Source organism: Corvus brachyrhynchos, unplaced genomic scaffold (genome assembly GCF_000691975.1).
Source record: "Corvus brachyrhynchos isolate BGI_N302 unplaced genomic scaffold, ASM69197v1 scaffold83, whole genome shotgun sequence".
NCBI lineage: Eukaryota > Metazoa > Chordata > Aves > Passeriformes > Corvidae > Corvus > Corvus brachyrhynchos.
In genome coordinates this window covers 13,250,503-13,259,635 of record NW_008238464.1, presented here as the reverse complement: position 1 = coordinate 13,259,635, position 9,133 = coordinate 13,250,503, and the positions used below count along the sequence as shown (strand labels likewise).

At 37.0% G+C, this 9,133-nt stretch overlaps 1 protein-coding gene across 1 annotated transcript in view; it reads left to right on the top strand.

Annotated features, from left to right (window-relative positions):
• The first annotated feature begins 57 nt into the window (after positions 1-57).
• MID1 (midline 1) overlaps positions 58-9,133 on the top strand; it is a 171,406-nt gene continuing 162,330 nt past the window's right edge. Inside the window, exon 1 of the mRNA XM_017737163.1 lies at positions 58-215. The gene's annotated coding sequence lies outside the window, so the exon portion shown is untranslated. The remainder of the gene's footprint in view (positions 216-9,133) is intronic.

The window sequence follows — 9,133 nt, the reverse complement described above, 5'->3', positions numbered from 1 at the left end:
TGCTCTGCTTTTTCCTGTGCGAGGATTAGGGGGTAGGAGAATGGCTTTGTGAGGAAGCTCGGAGAGTGGGAGCTGAAGAGAGGTTGAACAGAGGGGCCGAAAGACTTTAGCCTTTCATAGTTCTTTCAGTCAATTCATTCTGAGAGACCAATTGCATGCGGTACGGCAGCTGGGGGTTTTGTTTTCCTTTCAGCTGTGTACTGTAGGAGAAGCTGGTAAGGTTATTTTTTTTATCCTTGTTCTACTGTTCCATGATGCTATTGTAATTGCTTTATCGAAGTGACTGTTTGGTGAGGAAGGGAAGTTGGTTAATGATGCTGAGGGTCCCTGCATTGTCTCTGCTTTGTGCAGCTGCAGTCTGGGGAGAGGCACTGTTTACAGTACAGGGGCTGGTTTCCGCTGAACAACTTTGCTGTATTTTTCTGAAGTTTTTTGAGCCTTTCTTTCAGCAAAGCTAGGAAAATAAGCAAATAAACAGACCTGGCTGTTTAGAAATGGGTAAATTCATAGAGGCTGTAGTTTGTTGAAAAAGCTGCTCTGCCTAATTCTTAGTTTCAGATGTTCTTGCTTTGATGTTATCAGATTTGTTACTTTGCTGAATCAACTCCAAAACTGGGTTTTATTTGAGAACCTTTCTTCACAAATCTTTTCATGTTTTCAGCAGGGTCAAGACAGGTCACTTAAACTGATAGCCAAAGAAAACAACACAAAAATGTATCTGTGGAAGGTGAAAATATTTGAGGAAAGGAAAAATCCTAGGGGAATTCAGGAATTAAAAAATAAATGAAGAAGCATTAATTCTTGGCAGTAATTTTTAGCAGAATGCTTCTATCAGTGTAATAGGAAGCATGTGGTTAGGCAGAGAATATAAATACTCTTTCATAAGATCCAAGATGCACAGGTGCATATCCTGTTTAACTGCACCGTTCCAAAGTTATCATATTTATCTTCATTAAGAAAAAAAAGAAAAAAAAGGAATGCTAAACCAGAAGATCTTGGCTATCCTGTTCCTTTTGTTATTTCTAGACTAGTGACTTGTGTTGGCCAGAATCTTTTATTTCCTTTCATATTATCGTGGGAAACTTTAGCTTGAATTGGTCGGACATACGTGAGCGCAGCTTGGGGTATACCATGCCTATTCCAAAGGCAGGCTCTGAAAATCCTGCCTGTGACTCAGATGAATTGTAAAGACCATAATTACAAACAAAAGTTTCCTTTGTGGCCATTCAAAAATCACAAACAAGGTAAGAGGGGATGATTGACAACAGTTACACTACTGATTGACAGAGAACCAAAAACTTGGTCTGTGACTTACTATGTTAGTTTTTCAAGAAGTGTTGACCTTTTTCACTATTATTCTGTTCTTTCTGGTGGACTATTCCCAACTCCTCTATTGAGGCTAGAATGTCTATCTAAAATGTGTCTTTGTAATTACTGCCTATAGTCTGTATGTCTCTTTACAATGATATGCTTATTTGTTGATGCTGAAACAAAATTGAGAGATGCATTGCAATCAGACCTCCATGAAAGAATGTGTATCTTTTATATGCCTCACATGCTTAGCTATTGATTTCAGCTACAGATTTCACTCCCATGAAGTAATGAAGTGCCACATCCAAATCCTGCAGATTTATACTCACAGTTCTAGCTGTTAATAATGGAAGGCCCAAGGATATCAATGTGGTTACTCATGTGAGTAAAGATTTGGAGACTCATTTCCCATTCATGAATGAAATGGTTTGGGAAATGCACAGTTACTATGGTTCTCTTTTGGCTTAAAAACAAAAATCTCCATAAAAACAACCACTAATGAGATCTGTTAGAGGGGCCCAATGACAGAAAAATTCAGTGATTTAATATAAGAATGTGGTAATAATATAAGTATGTGACAGCAGTATTTTAGGAATTATAATAAAAATGTTCCCTCTCTTCAGCTTATTAACAGTTTTAGAAGCAAGGGAAACTTAATTAATCTCTTTGTGTTGCACCACTAGATATGGCCACGACTCCTGAAATACCACCACACCTATGAGATACTCCTCACCTTAAAAATAAAAGTTAGTTTTGGGTGGTCTTTATCACGTACTTGTACCTACTCTCAGTGACAAGTGTCAGTCCTAGCAAATGACAGTAAACTGATATTTCTGGTTAGGCTTCTTCTGGTTGTCTGTAGGCAAAGGTAACAGTACCTCCAGGGTACAATGTTTATTTCACATCCTTGGTTTCACAGCAAGCAAACAAGAAGCAGGATGTTTTCTCTGATACACCAGTTAAGGCTCCACAGTTCTCTAAAAGAGAAATTACTTTGGTTCAGTGTTTCTAAACTGTTCAACAGCATCCTTTAGTTTACAGAGATAAAAGAGATGTATTTGCTGCTACTTCTTTCCTAGTTTTCATGAATTCTAAATTTCCAGATTGTATTTTGGAGGAAATATAGGCATCTAATTCAACAGAACTCACAACTGATATTATAGCCCTGCATGTAGATAGTAAAGGAAGTATACTAAAAGTGTTGTGCCAAAGAGCCCTGAAATTACCTGTCTGAAACAGAGAATTGGCTAGCCTATCAATTTTTAAAAGGAAGAGATACATAGACTTTTGTATGGCCATTATTGTTAGAAAAAGGGCCTTGATCACCCCCAACATCACATCTATGCGTAAAGAAGTAGATCTTGGGTATGAATGTCTTTTATTAAAGCAGAACAAAATTCCAAAGGTAGAGGGAAACACATATAAGCAAACATAACATTCATTTACTTATAAAATTAGACCAATCTAAACATATTCCAGCAGCCATTAGCTATCAGCTATTTGTCACAACTGAAAGGTTTAGGCAGATCAAGACAGTAATATTGCTTCTCAAAACACATAAACAATTGTGTAAAAGCAATTATAAAGATGGAGTTGCCACACTGGTGCTGTGCTGGAGTTTGGTGATTTTTTGGTGAGTTTTTTCACATTTCTTGGTCCAAATGTCACATAAACACCATGTAGAGCAAAAAAAAAAAAACAAAAAAAAAACCCCACCAACAATAAGAAAGTGTGTTTTCTGTATTATATACATACATACTTATATATGTATGTATAAACATTAAGGAAAATTTATTAAAATGTACTTGGCACACTGCAGATTTTTTCCCAGCTGGCTTTGTTAGTATTCTTCTTGTACTCTTGCTTGTCTCACTGTAAGATCTGTTGTTTGAACAGATCTGAAAAGACTCATGCAAACATCAAACATCTTCTGTGTTAACTAAACACTCTCTGTGTTTGTTATTACACAGAGGATTCACAAAGCTTACACTTAGAGCTGAAGGCTGCCCATCTTCCTAGGAATTACTACCTGAAGTGAATGTCACAATAAGTCAGGCTAAGCATACTCCAAAAGAATTCTACTTGTCTTATTCTTAACAGGAGGAAAACACCTGGGCTCTCCCAGGAAGCTGCCATGTTGCAAACAGTAAGCAGCAGGAGGTCCAGTCTGGTGGGAAAGGATAGGAATTAGCAAGTACAGCTCCCACTTGACTGCCTGACAAAACAAGAGATTTCAAATGCTGCTTCAAAATCATCATTTATCTTTTTTTTTTTTTTTAATTGCTGTGAAAGTAGTTAGATATCAATTTGGTATTTTTTTGCCCATGAAGAAATGCAATATTAAAGAGGTTGATTATTTTTGTTATATAAGTTTCAATGATACTTATAGTTTCTAGATATATCTATGTAACTTTCAAAACTTTGTGATGGAAATCTGCATGATTTCCAATGATGCTGGTGCATCTTTCTGTTATGCACATCCTCCAGCACCTTAGAATCACAGTGTGTTCCACAGATTGGGATTCTCTTGTTTTTAAATCCATTGTAAACAGAGAGAAATTGAACTGCTGAGTAGGAAATAATCTGCAGGATGGTTTGAATGTATGATCTGTGGGAGATTGTTAAAATATATGGCTAAGGTTTGAAGAGTTCACAAACATCCCACTCTCTTACTGGGCAGTGCTTCAATAATGTATGGCCATATCCCTTCATCTTTGAAAAGTTATAATATTTATAAGCATGTTGTACCTCCTGTTTGGATGTAAGTAATCTTCATATTTGAAATCTCAGGTTTTTTCTGGAAAAGTAGTATTCATTTTCCATGATAAAATTTCAGGTTTTAACAGATTGACTTGTGGTCCATTAAAAGTCAAAATTCAGCCCCCATGGTGTGGCAGACTGGGCAGGATGCTGTCTGTCACAGCTGATGAAGAGTGAAATTATAGAGATGTGTGGTCTTATCCAATTAAAAATGACTGAAATGTTAATGGTCTTTTGGCTGACACTTTGGGAAAGACCATCAGTGAATTCCTAAGGGGAAGGAACTTTTAGCTTCCAACAATACCTGAGTCTGTCCAAGCCCAGTACATTATTAGCTGACATCTATGGAGATTTGTAAGAACTTTTGAAGTTTTCTGGATTGCATACAGACAGAATAGAGAAATGGATTATTTTTACTTCCATGAATAGCAGTATCATAGATCAGTGCTAAATAAAGGAAGTCAAGGGTCAACATGTCAGTCAAAATTCATCTACATTACAAAAATGCAGGAAATTTTTTCCTGCCTTGGTCCTTCCTACCCAGTGCAAACCCATGGAAGAGCTGGTGTAAGCTGAGATTTCAGGACTTCAGAGACTTTCAGAGCATTCTCAGGAGGCAAATGAGGGAACAATGAACTTTGACTGCCTCTGCCCCTCTCCCAAATACTAGACTTTGCACTGGGTGCTACTCCATTTTATAAGACTATTTCTGTACTACAGACCTTTTGCTATCTAAGTCAATAAATTGCCTAGAAAGTGTTTTGAAAAGTCAGTAAATGCTGAGAGAACAGTAAGAGTGAAAGCTGGGAGCACGTGCAATACAACCTGGTAGGCATTCGGTTGCAGATTAAGATTCTAAAACCTCTATGTCTGTGTGTAAATATCTCCATGTGATACAGCTCAAATGACAACTGACACCTGAACTAAATTCTGTTGTCCACACACTGGGATCTACTTCCTCTAGAGATGCATTAAGGTACCTCAGACATCCACGTGGGACTGAGGGGTGACACAGGACATACGGACTTACTGCCTTTCTGGAGAAGTAGCTCTGCCAGGGCATCAGAAATGAGGTCCCTATGGATAGACCCCTCAAAAAGGAGGCCATCTCAGCAGCTCCTCCCATTCCCCTGCTCATGTGGGCTAGACCGTCACTGGCTCCAGTGCCAGATTTCTCAGTCAGCCTGTCTACAGGCAGCTACCCACAGTTCGAATAACTGCTGACTTTTTTTACATCTTTTTATTATGTCACTATTATTGAAGCAAAAGAGTTATTTATGGACTAACATAAAGGTGTTCCTGTTCATTATGGTAACAGGAGGAAAAAGGGAAAGCAGGAAGGAAAAGGAAATAGTATTTGCCCTATCTTTTGAAGGCAGCTACTTTGAATGCTTAAATTAGGACACTTGTCATCTTTGTAAATAATTGAGACCTATATAGACCTTATCTCAATTATTTAAATTCTGTATAAATCCCTGGCCAAGGGGAGACAGACTCCTTGGACTGACTCATGTGGCCTTGGTAAGATGCTGAGCTGGTAACATCTAGGAGTAGTTGATAGAAAACATCAGGCATGCTCATTATAGCTTAGGTCACCGGAATATTACACCTTCCTAAGGTTATTCTAAGTTCTGCTAGTAGGTGTTCAGACTGAAAGAGATTGAACCAACAGTTCTTTTCAAGACATCATTATATCCTATTAATCTAATTCGGCATAACTTCACTCTTGCATGGTTGGCACTGACTTCTAGATGTATCTCTCTCTCTTTGTCATCTCTATGGGACTATCACCTCTGAGAAACTGAGGAAAGAAATGCTTTCCTTTTGGTATTTATCACTCATATGAAGTCCTCTTGCTGACATATCTTTAAACTTTCACATTGTTTATGCATATCTATAGTGTTTGTCTAATGTATCCATGTGTATGTTGAAACAATATACATTTGCACTCTACCTCACAATTCTTTTGTTTTCAGAAAACGATTTCCCCAACTGAAAAACATAAATTATAAGTCCAGTTATTGTCCGTTTTGGGGCCCATACTTAGAGTTCAGATGGGAGGGCAATTATGGAAGGGTTTACCAATTTACATATTAATGAAGCATAGTTTGATGGACCTTGATTAACACAGGCTCAGTCAACATCTTAATTAGCCAGAAGCAAATCATGACAGATTGGTGCCTGTCTTCCAACCCCTGAGATTTTTTGCCAAGCAAGTACAGGTTCCTCAATAGCTGTTCTCCATCGCATTGTTAAAGCCAAGATCTTAATAATCGCTCTGATGAGGTAAGTTAGTTAAAAACTCTTTGGTCATGTGGAGAACACCTGAGGTAGCAAAGCACCTTCATTAGAGGGCAGATCCCAACCAGTTTGTAACCTGGATCAGGTACAATAAATAACACGTTTGTGCCACAATCACATTGAGTGCAGAATATGTTTTTTAAGAACTGTGGATGTTTTTATCTGATTGATTAGTTCCACATGTATACAGCCCCAGGAATCTCTCCACAGGAGCCCACATGGAATTGGGATAAGCACAATTTAAGTATGCCTTTGTAGTTGAGTAACCTGCTGGGCAGGACTTCATCTCTGGTAACAATGTCTCTCCTGATATTTGTTTAAAGGCTTGCTAGTCTGCAGCTAATTTATTTTACAAGTAAAAATCAACTTTCTCCACACAGATATGTTTTAAAATTCCTTGAATGCTATCAAATATTGTTTTCAAAAGCTAGCCTGTCTGAGGACTAACTCCCAGTAGGATAAGGAAATGTTTAGAATTTTTCCCCATTTGATTCCTTGCTGTACATCTTTAACTGCTGCAAAATATACACAATAATGTGTAGATGGAAATGTTAGGTGTATATTTATTTTTATTTTCAAAAGGAAAATTTTGTTATGAAATGTTTGATTTTAGTCAGAGAAAGTTCTTTTATTGAATGAAAACAGAAAATTATCTCCCTTATTATATGTTCCTGCTATCACGAGTATGCAGAATAAAAGTGCAAATAACATGTGCACTGTGTAATTTCTGTTCTTGCTTTCATGATAGCTGGTGTAAGAGCTGCTGGTGGTGACAGGGAGAAAAACATCTGTTGTGTTGTGTGGAATTGGCGTCTGAGCCAAACAGGGAGCAATTTATGACCTTATATTTTCTACTGTCTACAGGCACAACATTGTGATTTTCTGCTTGGTTTCTGAGAAGAGATAAGAACTATCTTTGAAACCAGTACCAGTCACTGCATGAGTGTCAGATTCTATTCTGGCCTTCCACACGAAGGGACTAATATCACAGCCTTCCGTACAGAAAGTCTTCCCTCATTGCAGAAATGCAGGAAATTTTCCCTGAGATCAAAACCACTCAAAAATTACAGATATCTCTTGCCAAAATGGAGAGGATTTATTAGTGGAAAAGATCCAGGAAGCTTCCTTGGTCTATTTGCTTGCCAATGTCTTGTTATTTCTTATATCCTCTCAAAGGCTGCATTATGTGCAATCCACTCCTGTAGGTTTTAGTGACAATCCGGACTCTTATTTAGTGGTTTATTTTCTTGGTATTAAATGTTCACTTCATGCTCATGTTTGTAGTACAAATCATCCTGCTTCCTTCAACTCAGGTCACTAAACAAAGGAAGTACTCTGTACATAATTATAAAAACATTTTTATTGCATTCCTAAATATACTGTAAGTTTTAGAGGAATGGTGAGAATTTGTGTTGAATGCTTTTGTGAAAAGCAAACCTATGAGGCTATTGAAGCCCTAATTTTTACCATCATAAAATAAAAATTTCATGCCTTGAAATATGGAGTGATAGAAATTGCCTTGACACATAGTACTTGAAATATCTTAGGCTAAAAAAGAGCAATTTTAATCTTCATGGAACCAGGCATTTAAAATATTCAGCAGCTAAACACAGCTACCACATTGCATTAATGTGGATGCTACCAACATTTTTTGACCTAAGTACAAAGAAATTGATGGGTACAATTTTCTTTAAGCCTAAACACATATTGATAGAGCTCCCACTGAGGTTACTGCAGTCTATGGACATCATGTGGTAACTGAAAATGGATGTTTAGATGAGTAACATGACTAAAGCTAGAAATATCCGTCTTTAATGGCTGAAAAATACAAGAGAAAGCATCTTATGAGACCTTTAAACACTGATTCTTGAGATGATTTTTGTACTTGGAGTTTGGATATTTTTTTTTGCTATGGACAATAGCACTGGAAACTGTTCCCTCTAAATCCAGAAGGAAACTTTTCTGACAGATGGTTATAACTTCAGCCTTACCTCCTCTTGAACATCAGCAGAGGAAACAGTGCTTGGTCTCTGTTTCATCATTTGTTAGATTCATATTACTAATATGCTTTATATTATTCCTTGTTACTTTTTCTTCTGATATCCATCCTGGATAACTAATTAAAAATGGGGATTTATCTTTACTAACCACCATGAATCAAAATGACAGATTGTTTCATTGTTAATACTAAGGGATAAGTCTTTTCATACGTGCCTTCTAGAGATTTGTGTCTTTCTGCATTGTAGCAGAAGCTCACATACTTAGATTTAACCCCTACCTTCAATGTTTAAAACGTGAGATAAATCTCTCCTTTAATGACTTAAATTTGGTGCCAGTATAATGTTAAAGTCTGCAGAACTATCCTGACATTTAAAGAACATAAAATACCATCCCTATACATGTAGACTGCAAAATATTTTAAAGAGGAGACACATCTAAAATACTTAACCACTCCTTGAAATTAACAGTTAACAGAATAAAGTGTATATTAATGTGTAACATGTTTTTCTCTGGAAAGTTGTAGCACCTATTTTCAACAGTCTTAGAACATTATTTTCTAAGGGTTTCTTGAGTTCTTAGATTAAGTACCAAATTCAAGTGAATACAATCAAGAAGCAAAGCAAAATATTAAAATGTGGTGAAGCAGTGTGAGCAGCATTTTCTTAAGATACTTAGTTTGCAAGTCCTAGGAGTAAACAACTGTTTTCTACAGTAGTATGGTTTTCCATGTAAGTGCTTACAATGAATTTCAAAGAGGGAA